The following is a 17,322-nucleotide window of genomic DNA, read 5'->3' on the forward strand; positions in this document are numbered from 1 at the left end:
AAGCACTCTATTTTTCCCTCTCACAAGATCCAAACTGCATTAATTTATCATTGAATATTTCCATTTTAAGAAGCTGTTAATTCCAATAAACGTTGATGGAGGTTTGAAGCCCAAACATTTTAATGAAGCCATAAATCAAGAAGCCATGGTGGCTTTCTTCAAATGTCCTCACACAAAATGATCTGCAGGATGGAAGGTTTTCTATGGTATTATAGCGGCTGCTTCAGGCAGACAGATGCATTCCCAGCTTGGATGTTAATATGTTATAGTTAGCACAGTGTAAAGTTGGTGTGGAAAACCATGAGTTTGTGGTTCAGTTGTCAGCTACTTCATGTCCTTTCTCCCTCACCTGTCTCAAATTCTAGCATTGGTCATAAACAGCCTTGAAGTTGCACATATCAGAGGGCAAGTATCATTAACATATGTATTTGTTTCCTTAGGTTATCCCTGCCCTTCATAACTACATTTGCCAATGTACTTTACCATTCAGGTTATAGCTCAGTTTAATATTCTGCCTCCACTCAGCATAGTCTCATACACTCATTTTTGGAATTCTGCAGCTATTACCTTTATGTGTTGAAATGAGTGAGTGTCTTATCTGCCTGTGGACTAAATTCTCACTGGTATTTTTTCAAATGTCTTAAAATATTCACTTGCTTATAATTTCATACTGAATGCAGTTTTCCTGGGCTCGGTGGATCTGTTTCAACATATTGTATCTATTCTGTATAGTGTCATGTATTATTTAAATGTATTTATTATAAAATAGGACATGCACAAGTTTTGCAGATTGCCAAGGAGGTTGCCCTCTGGGCAGATTTTCTATGAGCTACATCAATCTCATGATCTCCTCCTCCTCCCTACTTTCATTTATAGAGCATCCTGGTACCAGACGTTACCATAGTGATGTAGAAAGATTGCTCAAACAAAAATGGGAGAGACATAGCACTGAGCTTTTATCTTCACTGCTTTGGGTTGCTGTGCACCCACCAACTAAGATACAGCATGTGGAAAAGCAGGGAGACATATCCTAGAGGCTACTAACTGTCATTAGAGATGAGGGTGTTGTAATACTTGTGAATTCCTGAGAAGTCAGTTCATTAGCTAGTTATTAAGTCCCCGCTGTGTGCCAAGCCCCACTAGGCGGGAGATGCACACAAGAGAAGATATGGTTGCTCCCTTCAAAGAACTTACAGTCTAGTAATTGCACCCCTTTCACTCAAAAGAGTTGCTTTGCAGAAGTCTTGACAATTCCAAATAAGTTCCCTTTTCTGACAGGCGTCTTTTCCAAATCTGTTGAGAATAGATTCCTGAAGTATATGATTATAAATCAAATTTTTGTCCTGAATACCTTGCTAATGGAGTGAAAATGGGAACCTGTATTGAAATACTTAAAACTTGTGTATTTTTGGAAGCTCTCTGTTGCTGTAGATCATAGGCAATGGTTTATAACACTTTGTAAACCAATTGCTGTGTTCCCTTGCAAAAATCCTGACCTATTGAGAATGCCCCAGGTGAGGTAGAGACCATATGTGTTGTAAGACTCCAGACAGCCTTGTGTGGTGAACTGGAAAGCTTTTACTTTCTTAGAGAAAAATAATTGAAATACTGTAGTGGTAAATTAAAGGGAAGGAACTGGAGTGGCAAGTGAGAAATTAGGTGAATTCCATTGTCTGCATAAGCAAGTAGGTAGCAAAGAACATGCCATCTGAAGCTAAGTTATTACCTGAGTGTTTGCTGCCTTTAAAAGCTCCATCAATTCTTCTAGTATACTTTGTTTGGGACTGTTTGCTACGTTTCTATTCTATCCTGATCACAATTAAAGTAAAATAAACCATTTCAGTGCTTGGAGAATCCCATAAATATAACAATGAAATTTTTCCCCAAATCTGTGAACACTGTAGCCTTGTTCCCTGACCTGTTGGAAAGGTGAAAAGAAGCTCTTGAGTGATAATACTTAGAGATTCTAATAACACTAAAAAGTCAGATTTGTTGCTTAAGTTTGAATTTTACCATTCATGTCAACCCCAGGAAGGACAGACTTCTAAACAGTGAAGTAGCCCAAAATTAGCAATGGAAGAGAGAGAAGGACACAGATAATCCCAAAACTATGTAATCAAAACTTGCGGGCAGCATTTGGGCAGGGTGGAGAAGTCAGTCTGCCATGCTGTCTTTTTCCAGACCACACAGCTGCGGTGAGAGGACAAGGGATAGGAGAGCTACTGCAAAAGGCACATCCAGTTCAGAAATAATTGTTTTCTTCCTTTAACTTGAGCCTTTTTCAGAGCAGTTATTTTGTCTGTTTATGGAATAGTCATTCTTTCATCCTGCAAAGGAAATAATCATTGTCCAGCTCAGAGGTGAATTATGGAGTATCAGGGAAGTAGAAGTGAAAATTTTTAGATATTCTACTTTCAAGAAGTAAATAACAGACCAAGTATGATGATGCATACCTGTAATACCAGCCCTTTGGGAGATCAAGGCAGGAGGATCACTTGAGGCTAAGAGTTCAAGACCAGTCTGAGAAATGTAGTAAGAACCCATCTCTTAAAAAAACAACAACAAAAAAAGAAAACTTTTAAAAAAAAAATTAGCTGAGTGTGGTGGCACATACCTAGTCCCAACTGCTCAAACTCCATGAGTTTGAGGCTGCAGTGAACTATAATCGTGCCACTGTATTTCGGCCTAGGCAATACAGCAAGACTGTCTCAAAAAAAAAAATTCACCCGAAGAAAGCTATCACGCTATTTTCCCAGTTAATAATAGATTACTTCAGCCATCTATGTTCTCTTGTCCAGATTGCTCATGAGCAGGAGCCACATTTGCAGCTGCACGTCTGTGGTTAGAAGTTTATTCTATTAACTTGAAACTGTGATATTCTCAGCAAGAAGCCAACTAACTTGGGATTGAACTAATGTCCACAGATGTAACACCGTTTTGTAGCAAAGATAGCATCATTCCTCTGCAAGTTGTCATTATATTGTTTCTGTCTGATTTGGTTACAAATTCATCACACACACAAAAAAAGTAGTGATAGCCTAAGTGCAGGCACTGGCTTTTGGAACAGTCCATGAAGCAAGTATAAATTTGTGGAGAAAAGATGAGTTCATGAATATGCAAAGCACTTACCACAAAACGAACAGGGTTTGAAGGTCATTCGTAAAACAAGCAGTGGTGAAGTTACCTACCCTATAGGCTTACTGAAGGGACCAAATGAAGTAATGCAGGCATGTCAGTCAGGAAAACAGTGCAGGAAACAGAAATCACTCTAGGTATTTCAAGCAGAAAGGGATTGCATATAAGGAATTATATGCTTCCAAAATCACTGGGAAGGCTAAGGCAGTAGATGTTGGGAACTGTGGCGTCCAAGGACACACTCCACTGTAGCAGCAGTCCAGAGGTCAGGAATGACTCTTGCTGGGCACCAGCACTCACCACAGTCATCTCTAAACACCAACAAAATGGTGACCAAGATACTGAAATACTGAGTACAGCTGCCTCACTGCTGATCATTCTGAACACTCACATTAATCAAAGATTACATATACCCAGATGGATCCGATTAGCATAGATCTGCTAGGAATCATCATAGCCAGACATAGGCAAGACAGGATCCTTTGGTTATGTGTTCTATTAACTTACTTCCTCCAGACAGCTTTTTGTTCCTGTCTTTAACATTTTGTATGTCTTTGAGGTTTGATGTTCTACCTTGAAGCTTTGAAATAGTTCATTTTAAAATGGGTCCTTGAGCTCCCAACCTGTTGGTAGGCAGAACACATACTTTGGGTTGAATGTGATCACTGTAGCCTGCACTACAGTGCAGCACTTTCGGCACTAGCACTTGCAGATAAAATATACCTATCCTCCTATCATTTGCTGAGGCTGCAGTGCAGTGATTCTGAACCCAATATGTGGGAGCCTTTGTGAACCAATGTGCTCACATTTAATCCACACCTCTAACCTTTCCATCTCAACCTGCCATCCTTGACAAGCAGAGCTGCAGTGAGAGAATATCCCAAGTTTGGACTTCCAAGTAAGGAGGTGGAATGAAGAGGTGTCTGCTGTTGGGCTTCTGCAGAAAGCCTGAATGAGATCATTGAAAATAAATGGAATATGCATGCTTTTTCCCCTCCAGATTCCATAGTTCTCCTATATCAAGGCAGATAACAGGGAAACTATATACTTTATTATTTGGCTCTTTGTAGAAATACCTTCACCAATCTAAAATTTAACATTATGCTTTTGACTTTTTCTTGAAAATGGCTGTATGTGAAACATTCCTATACTTTTTTGTTTTTAAAAAGTTTACCAAAGATACCATTCATTGTGTTGTCCAGTGCCTCTTATATCAAGACCTGTAAGATAAATTCCTCTTATAATTCAATACTAGGACAAAGGTTGTCTTTACTGACAAACTTATATGCTACTCCTTGCGAATATTGATAATTGTGTAATATATTCAGATCTCTCTTTGCCTTGACTCCAAGAAAGCTCTAAAAAAATTAGTTCACTTGCAGTAGTTTCCCTAGCCTAGATTTTCTGGATAATATTCTTCCTCCACCCAGCCTTATCATCACTTGTGCTTGTTAATGTACTTCCCTATTGAAGAGTTTTGGGGGTTGCTGTTAGTTTTTTTTTGTTGCTGTTGTTTGTTTGTTTTACTAATTGTATTCTTATAAACCACCTATCTCCCTTGGGGCATAGATTAGATATCAAATTCATGAATATCAACATTGGTATGAAAAGTCACCTATAGAATTAAAATATGCATGTCTGGAGCTTACCACATGACTAGTGACTTAGAATCTTTGGGATCAGGACTGAGATAAGAACATAGGAAGTACTCATATAACATTGTCCTTAGGTTTTTGGCAACTGTGACTTTAAGCAAAACCACATACAGTAGGTCCTCACATGACACGTTCAGTGTTGTTTCGTCATAGTGTAGAAGAGAAAATAAAATTGGTTTTGTTGTAAGTTGTTTTGCTTGAAGTCTCAGCTTCGAAGAACCTGTGGATGACATTAAATGAAGGTTTACTGTATAGTTTTTAAATCTCCACAGGTAATTCTGATATGTTCTCCTGATTAACTGCACTAAAGTCATTCAGTCAGTGAGTGGTGTGAGCAAGAACCGGAAATTAAACAGTCAATGGATTGCATATTGGCTGACCCATGTGACATGGCTGGTCAGGCAAGTAGTGACAGTTGTTTAAAGAATGCCCAAGGTGGCCGGGCGTGGTGGCTCATGCTGTAATCCCAGCACTTTGGGAGGCTGAGGTGGGTGGATCACAAGGTCAGGAGATCGAGACCATCCTGGCTAACACAGTGAAACCCCATCTCTACTAAAAATCCAAAAACAAAAAAAAAGCCGGGTGTGGTGGCAGGTGCCTGTAGACCCAGCTACTCGGGAGGCTGAGGCAGAAGAATGGCGTGAACCCAGGAGGCGGAGTTTGCAGTGAAGTCGAGATCGCACCACTGCACTCCAGCCTGGGCAACAGAGCAAGACTCCATCTCAAAAAAAAAAAAAAAAAAAAAAAAGAACTCCCAAGGTAAAGGGATATAGTTGCTGTAGAGCCACCATTCCAGTGCAGTTGACTCGTTCATTTATTTATTCCAACATGTAGTGAGTGCCTACTATGTACCAGGTACTCTGGCACTGAGGATACCAAAATGATATAGTCCTCTGCCTCTAAGGAGCTCACAGAGTCTAGTAGGACTGTCAGACATATAGATAATAACTACACATTATAGCAAATACAAGAATGGAGACATGCCCAGGGCATCATGGCAGCCCAGCGGAGAGGCGTCTGCTCAAATCTTGCAAGAAAACGTCAATTAAGGCTTCCTGGAGAAAGCAGCTAGAGAGTGGATCTCAAAGGATGAACAGGAGTTATCCTAGATGAAAGATATCCCAAGAAGAAGGGCCAGCACTATGTGGGAAACTATATACTGTGAATAGGAGAAGTCAACTATTGCTGCATAACAAATTACCCCAAAACTTAGTGGTTTAAAACAATAAAAAATTATTACCTCACAATTTCCATAGATCAGAAATTCAGGAGTGGCTTAACTGGAGATTCTAATGAAATGTCTCTCATATGGTTATGGTTGTGGTCAAGGGGTCAGCAGGAGCTACAGTTATCTGAAGGCTTGACTGGGGCTAGAGGATCTGCTTCTAAAATCTTTTACTCATGTTGCAATGGACAGGACCCCTCCTCAGTTCTTTACCATGTGTGTCTCTTGATAGACCTACTCACATGTCCTTGTGACATGACAGCTGTCTTCTCCCAGAGTGAATGATTGAAGAGAGGGCAAGGTGAACACCAAAATATCTTTTATGTAATAACCTTGGAAGTCACACAGAATCCTAGAGGTTACACAGATCAGCCCTATTCAGCATGGGAGGGGACTACACAAAGGCACGAAACAGGGATCATTGAGTAGATCTTGAAGCTGGCTACCACACAAGGCCATCAAGCTTATGATCTGGAATGGCAGAAGAAGCTGGCTAGGTGCAGAGCCCCATCCTGAAGGAGCCCAAAGACCATCAATAAGGAGCTGAGACTTCATGTGTGGGCATCATGAAGCCATTGCAGAGGCAGTAAGAAGAGAATTGATGATGTCAGATTTACATTTTAGAAAGGCTTCTTGGACAGTATGGAGAAAGGTCCTTGGAACAGAAGGGCCAGTTAGTTGTCACAGAAATCCAGCAAGATCATGTGGGCCCATATCAGGGCAGTTGTGGCATAGAAATATAGTCCTTTATTGTTCAAAATGTGGTACATGGACAAGCAGCTTTGACATTACCTGGGAGATTGTAGAAATGCAGACTCCCAGGCATCAAGTTAGACATAATAGAATCTGATTCATGTGGACCTAAAAGTTTGAGAAGTGCTATTATAGAGGACGTTTAGAAATAATTAGGAACACAGAGGAGAGAAGACCGACTCTGAAGTCATGTTTATTCTACTTCAAAACTAGAATGCATATTGTAAATTTTTACTGAAATCTACAGAATAGATCCAGAGAGCTTTGGGCATTCACAGCATCAGTAATGATATGGTATGATCTAATAACAGAAGGGCTTTCTCTGTTATTATAAATGGTAACCATGTAAATAAATGTTGCCAGCAGAGGAGACCTACTGAATACTTCTCTGCTCTAAACTTTACATCATTTTCCAACCAGCTTATTTCTTTTGTCTCAGAGTCTGAAGAACAAGATAGCTAAATTTTCAGAAAAGGGGCCATGGGGAATGGAATAATGTGATAAACAGAGATTTGGAAAGCTACAAGATAATGCACATTCTGGAAAATATCCTGATTTCCAGATGACCTTTCCAAGCATTGTCTTTTCTGGGATTGGATGTGGGAGCCAATTAACTACTGGGCTTCACACAGTAAATGTCTGCCAGGAAATTCATTACTTGCATATGGTCAACAGGAACCACCATCCAGTAGTTTTTTTTAACTTGTTAAGCACAAGTGCATCTTGTGATGTTCTCCTGGTCTGCCGGCTGGCAAGTGCCATCTGCCAACATTGGCCATGTGTCAATCTTTGTTTTTCCCCCTCCGTTCTTCCACCTACCTCTTTACAGTTAAGAAAATTATATAAATCAATTAGTGCTGCATCTCAGAACTCAGATGAATATGCTGCTAGTTCTGCAAAGAGAAATAGAGAAAGAGGGGGAGGGAGGGAGGCAGCAAGAAACAGATCTACCTTTTAAAAACTGATAAATGAGCATTGACACAATGAGAATACTTTATTGATGGAGGAGGGAGAGTTTCCTCTTGCAGCATGTTCAAATGCTTTGGTGGCTAATGATTTCAGACCTCCCAGAGCCTTAGTCCCATTCTTCTCCAGGCATGAACCGTTGTCCCTACTACTAATCAGGAGGTACTTTATGTAAACTCATCAAGGAGCACTGGGGTCACTGGCTCCAGGAGCTGCTAGAGATTAAATGGCTTCATTGGCATATGTCCAGATAGAAGAAAAGTGAAAGGGAAACTGGTACCTTTTCCTTGGCCCTTCTGTCTGACTCCCTCCTGTGTTCCAACCCCTGATAGTTTGGTTTCCAATGAGTTATTGCTCATTTATTGAGTCAGTTTTTAATTGGACTCTCACATGATATGAAGTTATCATTGCTATTTAGAGTGGTTAGACATGTTTCTGACTAGTAAATCTGAGACTGCCAGTAATTACAGAGCCTTAGGGAGAAGAGCTCAAAGCTGCTTGTCACCTATAAACACCTCCTCCTCTGGGGTTCCCAAGGAATATGTAGGGAAGTTTGCAATCGTACCACCCCATCCTGAACTTCAAGGACTTTCATGTCAATACTCCCACACCAAACCTTGAGTGAGTATTAAAAATAAGATCTACTTCCTTCTCCTGGAGTGAGCTAGTGTTGGGGGAAGGGATGCTAATTAAGAATATTCCCAAATCTTATGAAAGATAAACCTCTTTTTCCTATTTTTGATTGTCTCAGCTTAATAGGCATCATATCCCCATTTCTCAGAGGTTTGCCTTTGAAAGCATTCTCTGAGATTCCAGAAAATAAGATATTAGAGATTTTGCAATTCTCCCCTCCCCCAATCAAAGTCCTCCTTTCCTTACTCTGCTCTATTTCATCCCACAATACTGGTCACCTTCTAAACTACAGTATATGTTATTATTATCTTTACCCTCTGCCTCCCACCACTAGAATGCAAGCTGAGGACAAGTATTTTAGTCTTTTGTGTTTGCTGCTGTATTTCCAGCACCTAGAAAGTACCCGGCACATAGTAGGCACTCAATAAATGTTATTTGAATAAATTTAAGATTCTAAAGGACCTTGAAACCTGTTTAGTATCTTTATTTGGAGATAAACCAATTGAAACCCTGAGAGTTTGTGACTTTCCCTAGGTTGCATAGCTGATCTGCAGAGGCAAGTCTAAAAGGTGAATCCAGATCTTTCTCCTAACCCTGTGTCCTTCCTACCACCTGCTGCTGCTTTTGGCTGCTGGATGGAGCTGGGAAGAAGACTGGAGGCTACTGGTCCTAATCCATAGAAGGGATTTTCTGAGTCCTGCCCAGAAATAGGCAGGTATCATGAGCATCTTCTGTCCTCAAGAGGATCTTGGCAGTCAAATATGGCTGCAGCCTGGCTCCATTCCTTGGTCATAATCTCCAACTTCTGCTGCCAGGATTTTCTCCCTGTTTTTTTTATAAGACTGCCTGTTCGAAGAATGTACACACACACACACACACACACACTCACACACACACACACACACACACACTCACACACACACACACCCCTACCCCTCCAGGCTCACTAAAGCAACATACAGCTCTGTCAGGAAAAGGATCATAATCTCAGCCCTCACTCTCTCTGGTGCAGCTTGGGCAGAGGGATTACTGATGAAATTATTGAAGTTCCAAAGCCCCCAAGCCATCCTCTTGACACAACCACTGTTTTGGCATTACCTTCTGTTATTCTTTGGTTTTTGCTACTCCTAGTTACCTCAAATGAACATGCTACCCTGCTTTCGATCCACAAACTCTACCCCAACATCTGGCCAGTCTTGCCATGCCCTTCCCCCAACACCATGCCCTCCTCACCATCCCCAAGGGGCCAAAATGGACAATTGTAGAGACCAGGCAAGACTCAGCTCACTGGTTGAGAGAGGAGGTCAAGAGTTCTGCTGTAGAACGGAAAGAATCGGGAAACAGGAGGAGGACCAGAGAATAGGCAGTGCTTGAAAACCCTGTGGAGGCAAATTGTCTGTGGAGTTGGAAACAACCACATCACATTTGTCATTAGAAAAATATTAATTTTTTAAACTTTTCAATACTATGTTCAAAACCTCTCTCACAAGGTCCACAAACTTTCCTACTACAAGGCTGTCTTTGTTCTCGTCGGTTTCAAAGAACATCTTTATTTCTGCCTTCATTTCGTTATGTACCCAGTAGTCATTCAGGAGCAGGTTGTTCAGTTTCCATGTAGTTGAGTGGTTTTGAGTGAAATTCTTAATCCTGAGTTCTAGTTTGATTGCACTGTGGTCTGAGAGATAGTTTGTTATAATTTCTGTTCTTTTACATTTGCTGAGGAGAGCTTTACTTCCCAGTATGTGGTCAATTTTGGAATAGGTGTGGTGTGGTGCTGAAAAAAATGTATATTCTGTTGATTTGGGGTGGAGAGTTCTGTAGATGTCTATTAGGTCCGCTTGGTGCAGAGCTGAGTTCAATTCCTAGGTATCCTTGTTGACTTTCTGTCTCGTTGATTTGTCTAATGTTGACAGTGGGGTGTTAAAGTCTCCCATTATTAATGTGTGGGAGTCTAAGTCTCTTTGTAGGTCACTCAGGACTTGCTTTATGAATCTGGGTGCTCCTGTATTGGGTGCATATATATTTAGGACAGTTAGCTCTTCTTGTTGAATTGATCCCTTTACCATTATGTAATGGCCTTCTTTGTCTCTTTTGATCTTTGTTGGTTTAAAGTCTGTTTTATCAGAGACTAGGATTGCAACCCCTGCCTTTTTTTGTTTTCCATTTGCTTGGTAGATCTTCCTCCGTCCTTTTATTTTGAGCCTATGTGTGTCTCTGCACGTGAGATGGGTTTCCTGAATACAGCACACTGATGGGTCTTGATTCTTTATCCAATTTGCCAGTCTGTGTCTTTTAATTGGAGCATTTAGTCCATTTACATTTAAAGTTAATATTGTTATGTGTGAATTTGATCCTGTCATTATGATGTTAGCTGGTTATTTTGCTCATTAGTTGATGCAGTTTCTTCCTAGTCTCGATGGTCTTTACATTTTGGCATGATTTTGCAGTGGCTGGTACTGGTTGTTCCTTTCCATGTTTAGTGCTTCCTTCAGGAGCTCTTGTAAGGCAGGCCTGGTGGTGACAAAATCTCTCAGCATTTGCTTGTCTGTAAAGTATTTTATTTCTCCTTCACTTATGAAGCTTAGTTTGGCTGGATATGAAATTCTGGGTTGAAAATTCTTTTCTTTAAGAATGTTGAATATTGGCCCCCACTCTCTTCTGGCTTGTAGGGTTTCTGCCGAGAGATCTGCTGTTAGTCTGATGGGCTTCCCTTTGAGGGTAACCTGACCTTTCTCTCTGGCTGCCCTTAACATTTTTTCCTTCATTTCAACTTTGGTGAATCTGACAATTATGTGTCTTGGAGTTGCTCTTCTCGAGGAGTATCTTTGTGGCATTCTCTGTATTTCCTGAATCTGAACGTTGTCATTTTGACTAGGAAAATTTGAATTCAGTATTTCAAAAGTGATTTCTTGGAAATAATTTCTTATGTGGTGTCAAGTCTCTGGAGAAAAATGCAGAAGGTATTTCTGCCCATTAGATGCTGTTCACGAGAGAGAAATAGCAGGAATTAACAGTATGGTGGCTTCACACGATTGCCCAGATAGTGTGTGAGTTCAGGAAGTGTCTTGTTTGCAGGGAGAGAGTGATTAACACAACAGACGCTGCTCTGACTCTCCTATAGGAGTCAGAGGAGACAAAGCTTGGAGCCTACATTTACAAACTGTCATGAGCCAGCCCCACCTAGAAGCATGCTAAGCTTGTTTTAGTCATCTCATTTCTCTCTAGCCCATGGGCCAACCTTATTCCTGCTTTTTTGCATTTATCTGGGTCCCTACTATGTTTCAGCCTCTGTGCTGGGCTTGTATCAACAAGGCAAAGAGAAATTTTACATGATCTCTGTGTTCAAAGACCTCATGTACTTGATACAGAGGTAAATAGATTAGCAAATAACAGCTATTCACAAAATTAATGAATCAATAAAAATGCATTTAAATCATGTTTTGAGTGCTTAACTCTGCTGTAGGAGCTAAAGAAGGCCTCTTAGAGGAGTTAACAGCTGAGCTTTGTGCCTCACAGTTTCCTTAAGGCTGTGCAGATTCTTGGATTCTCGTCAATAAGGCCAAATAGGATATTCCCTCCCATAAGACTTTTTCTCTTAGGCATCTCATTTGTGTCATCTAACACTTAGGGTAATGGGGCGGAGGGGTATGTGGAGTATCTTGCTCTGACTCAGCCTTATAAGAACACCATACACGTACGCGTGTGTGTGTGTGTGTGTGTGTTTCCTAAAGGAGGACTTATTTTAATATCTGAGAATAGACTTCTAGGAACTTCCTTGATATACAGAAATCTCATAGACCCTATGGTCATTACTACAAAGAATCATCCCATTTTAGAGCTGGCATTGACCTTCTAAATCAACTCATCCTTTTTACAGTTGATGGAGGTTAAAGCCAGGGATGCTAAAGGACTGCCCAAAGTCACGCAGCTAACCACGGGCAGAGCCAAGTCTAGGACCAAGGCCTCAGTTCTTTGCAATTTTTATGGTACCTTGCAGGTCCCCCCAAGGGGCACACATCTGTCAGCATAGTGGGATGACTAGGAACAAGCATTACACTAGGGGCAGGGGTTGGGAGTGACGTATGAGATACTACTGAATCATAGAGCTGGAAGGGCCACTAGAGGTCATCTCGCTTACCTCCTGCATTTTTCTGATGAAGAAAGAGAAGATGGGGAAAGTGAACCTGATCTTCTCAGCCAGGGGAGGTATTGCCCTCTAAGAGGGATATGGAAATGTATGGGACCATTTTGGGCTGTCACAATGACTAGGAAATGATATTGGCACTTAATGGGCAGATGCCAGGGATGCTTAACATATATTGAGTGGAACAGTTCTACCAATGACAAATCACCCAGCCCCAGATGTCAACAGCATCCCCATTGATAACCATGAAAAGAGCCCCCATTACAGACAGAGAAGGGACCAGGCTCTGAGGTGGTTTGCCCAGTAGTTTGTCATTGTGTGTACATTTAGGGGTGGGTCACAAACCCCTCTGAGAATCAAATAAAAACTTCCTTTTCGTAGAAACCTACACATACACAAGAACTTTGCCCTTAATTTTAGTGGGTTAATGAGCCCCTTTAACCCATCAATGAACCACAGGTAAATAACCCTAGTCTGAAAAGAGACTTAAAGGTGGAGAAAATTAAATATGTATGTGTTTTCTTATGGATAAAAATTGTCTTATGATGTGTCCAATGGAGTGAAAAGTAAATGTGGGTTTTTTCCCTACCAAATGAACACAGTGGTATCCAGACTCTTAGATTCTTTCTTTTGTTCATCAGAAGCCTTGGATTTTTATCCATCACTTAAGAAGTATAGCTATTATTTCCTATTGATAGTCAAACTAAACACCACGTCTACCTTCCACACCTTCCTTCCCTTTCTCTCCCCACAGTAAGTACTCAGCAGGACTGAGGTAGGAAGTAGGAGTGGGTACTGACTTCAAAGGGTCCCTCTCCCTGAACTTTGGAGAGTCCCTTCTTCAGGAGTGTGAGTTCTGGGTGAGTGGTGGAAGAACTGCAGGCTTTAAATGCTAGTCAAGGTGTAAATCAGACACTGTGTATTAAAATGTGCTGAGTAATTTCTGACTCATTAAATCAGTTAAATTACAAAATGCTCCATTTCAAGATGCTCTATTTCGTCCATTTGCAACAAGTCATGGCAAACGGAAGAAATAGATTAGCCAATCATGCCTCCATGGTGTTGTTGAAGAGAATAGAGGAGAGGAGAGATGGACGACTCACTACCACTCTGTGAGAGAAGACTTAGGGTCAGGCGTAACAGTCAGACCAAGCAGTCTTATAGGATAGATATTCTTCAAGGGTTTTACATCTCATTTACTCCTGACAGCAATCCTTGGGGGCTTATTTTCTTGTCTATTTTACTAATGAAGAAACTGTGGCTGAGAGAGGTTAAGTACTTTTTCAGTTGAGTCAAAATTCACACCCAGTCCTATGTGACTCCTAGGCCAAGTTCTTTTCACCCCAATGCTTCCAGCGAGTTTGTATGAACACAGGTAATGATGCTCTCAAACAGCTAAAATTATCTGCACAGCAGATGCATGCCCCACTGCCTTCCCATCTACAAGATCCATCTCAGATTGTTCTTGGTTATTCCAGTATGCTGAGGACAAGCCTTCTGACTTTGGTTTCATTTTGTTTTGATTTTCATAAACTGTGCTTCTGTCAAGGCTGTAGAGAATCCTGTTAGGACAGTATGTCGTGATTTAAACTGTGGCTGATGAGTGACTTCCTTCTTTCCTTCTCTTGCCTCAAACCTTTCCTTTCTCTTCTGCATGCACAGTGCCTGGAGGTCTTCCCAAGCCTGGCTTGGCGGTGTCAAAAGGGAATCTGTACCTAATTTTCACAGAATGGTTTCCACTTAGCTGGGGGCTTTGTTTTGTCCCCCAAAGTAGCTGGTGACTTTGTTTTGTCCCCCAAAGTGTTTCATTCTTTTTCCCTTGTAGATTTGTTTCTCTGTGAATTTATCTAAAGACAGTGGTGTGCTGTTGGGCAAGAAGTCCTTTCCCACTGCCTCCTGTAGGAGAGCTGTAGTTACTGCTGAACAAATGACAACCTGCCCACTGCAATAATAACCACCATTCCCCTGGGTGACAAGTATCTAATTAAGTGAATGCCTTGGGTCAAGGGGTCATATTTCTGCAGGCAGTGGACCTTTGTACCATTTGTCAGTCAGGGGGTTAGACACATTCCCTACCCTCCCTGCTGGGTGTGAATTTCTACACCTGAGCCATTGCCAGCAGAGCTGATGAAGGAGCTTACCTCAGAGTCTCTAAATGAAGTCCACTGCTCTAGATCTGCTAAGAAATATCTCAAAACCATTGGTTCCAAGTTGATTGATTGATTTTCCTATTTCCATCAGCAAAAACCATAAATACTCAATTAAACTCTAAAAGTGGTCTTAGAATTCCAACACCAAGTATAGAGGACTTAATTATTTTAATGGGGGAGGGGAAAGAGCGCTAGATCAGGAGTCAGAAGACTAAAGGTTTAGCTCCGACTCTACAACTAACCGCCCACATGACCCCAGTAACTTTCTTATCTAGTTTCCCCAATGGAAAATGGGAGTTTTTTCCTTAGATAATCTTTAAAAGCAGTACTGTCCACTAGAAATATAGTAGGAATCACATATGTAATTCTTAATTTTCTGAATTTTAGCAACATTAAAAATAAAAAGCAAGTAAAATTGATTTTAATAATATATTTTATTTAACCAGTATATGCAAAATATTATTTTAACATGTAATTGGATTTTTCACATACTTTTTCCATCTTAAGTTTTTGAAATTCAATGTGTATTTTACACTTACATTGCATTTAAGTTCAGACTAGACACATTTCAAAGGTTCAGTTTGGCCAATGTGGCTGATGGCTACTGTATTGGATAATGCAGCCCAGACTCTTTTCTGGCTATTAATTTTTTTCTGTATGTCCCAATCCGTTACTTGCAACTCTTGAGGTTAGATGGATAATTTAGAATTTTTTATGTTTTAAAATGAAATACAGTATTTATTATTTATTAATACCCCAGGGGGATCTGGAGCAGCACTCCATGATCAAACAAATAAATATTTCTGTAGCAAAAAGTATGACAATACACACTGAGATAAAGAAAGACAATAAATAGCTTTATATAGGTTGGGTATTGCTGCCAAGTGAGTTACAGGAAAAAAAACTTTTATTTTTCAGAGGATTTGCCTTTTGAAATTGCAGATAAAGGATTGTGAGTCTGTATCACAAAAACTGTTCAGTATTAGGTTCAGTATTTGCTTAGTTGCTTTATTTGTCAAAAATTGGCCCAGCATTACTATAACAGTGCAGTTGTCCTTTGACTAGCCATGGATGTGGCATTCTGGTTAAATCGTCTCCCTTGTTTTACTCTTAATAGTGGTAATTGTCTCCAGCAAGCTGAAAGGGTGACCCATGGAGCCCGTGGAGACTTAGGATTGCTAGATTAAATGTAGGATGCCCAGGTAAATTTAAAATTAAGATAAATAGCAAACACATTTTAAGTGTAAACATGTCCCATACAATATTTGAATTTCATATAAAATTCAAATTTTACTGGGTGTCCTGCATTTTGTTTTAACTCTGGCACCTCTACCGTGTTAAAAGCCATTTCAGCAAGTGGTTACTGATTCTTGTGGGGCCAGCCAAGGGAGTGTAAGGGAAGACTTTCTTATCTTGTATCACATTTGCTCAGAAAGACCATATAAAGCAGGCTGATGGTTAAGAAGAATGAAAATCTGGTTGTTTTGATTCTAGAATCCAAAAAATTAGGAATGACAAAGAATTCAGCTACAGGTATGGCATTTGCAATCCTGATGTGGGCCTTGATCATGGCAGAAGGCTAATCTAACAGGTGTTCTTAATTGACTGTCTTAAAGCCCTTAAGAATCTTGTCAGGTCATAGCCACATACCAATCATGTAGCCCCTGATTTGGGGGTTTCTTAATCTCTATCAAGGTTTCCAGAAAGAAAACCGAAGAGAGTAAACTAGGAACTATCTCTATTTTTTTAAATATGGGGTGGGAAGTGGTGGGCGTTTGTTGAGAGCATAACTCTTTCTCTAAATGCCTCGGAAATTAAGAGGTGCCAAGAGGAAGTGCTGCTTTAAGAACCATCTGGCTCACCCAGGTGCAGGGCTGGGGAGGCTCAGAGCCTGCATCAAAAGTGGCTTCGGCTTCTGTAAACAGCGTCATTCCCAGCATTCCCTGCCAAGATGGGGCTTTATGTGTCCCAGAGAGAGTCAGCAGAAGCAGGTGGCAAATTTGACAGACTATGGAGAGGATGACATGGTATCTGTTCATTCAGTGGGGTCCACTCAGGGTCCCTCAAACTTTAGTGCCACCCTTTCTAATGACGTGTGAGGTGCTGGATCAAGAGCAGTGACCTGACTGAAACTGTTTCAGATCAAAGGAGACTAAAAGGACATGACAAGCAAATGCAGTATGTGTTGTTAGATTGAACTCTGGACCAGAAAAAAAAAAAAGTTCCTATAAAGGACATTATTGAGACAATTGGTAAAATTTGAATATAGGTCATTTATTAGACAGTAGTTTTGTAATTGTTAAAATTTCTGATCATAATTGTACCGTGGTTATGTAAGAGAATGCCTTTGTTCCTAGTTTTTAAGGGTAAAAGATTTCTTTATAGTTTCAAATGGCTCAGAAAAAAAAAATACAGTCATGCATATCCACTTTAAAATGTGGCAAAAAGTTACCTATTAGTAAATCTCTGTAAAGAGTACAAAAGTTTATTATACTATTCTTGTAACTTTTCTATAAACTGTTTAAATAAAAGATAAAAGAATAACAGCATGACACCATCCAAAGATAGATGTTCCAAAGGGATAGCCATGGGAGAGGTGAGGATCCCTGACTCCCTGAATCAGGAGCTGCCCAAATTAGAACTTCACTGACTTGCAGTTTC

General features: G+C 40.5%; 1 protein-coding gene across 9 annotated transcripts in view; it reads left to right on the forward strand.

Annotated features, from left to right (window-relative positions):
- TMEM108 (transmembrane protein 108) overlaps positions 1 to 17,322 on the forward strand; it is a 362,678-nt gene that overhangs the window by 225,354 nt on the left and 120,002 nt on the right. The window lies entirely within an intron of this gene.

The sequence above is a fragment of the Pan paniscus genome, chromosome 2 (assembly GCF_029289425.2).
Source record: "Pan paniscus chromosome 2, NHGRI_mPanPan1-v2.0_pri, whole genome shotgun sequence".
NCBI lineage: Eukaryota > Metazoa > Chordata > Mammalia > Primates > Hominidae > Pan > Pan paniscus.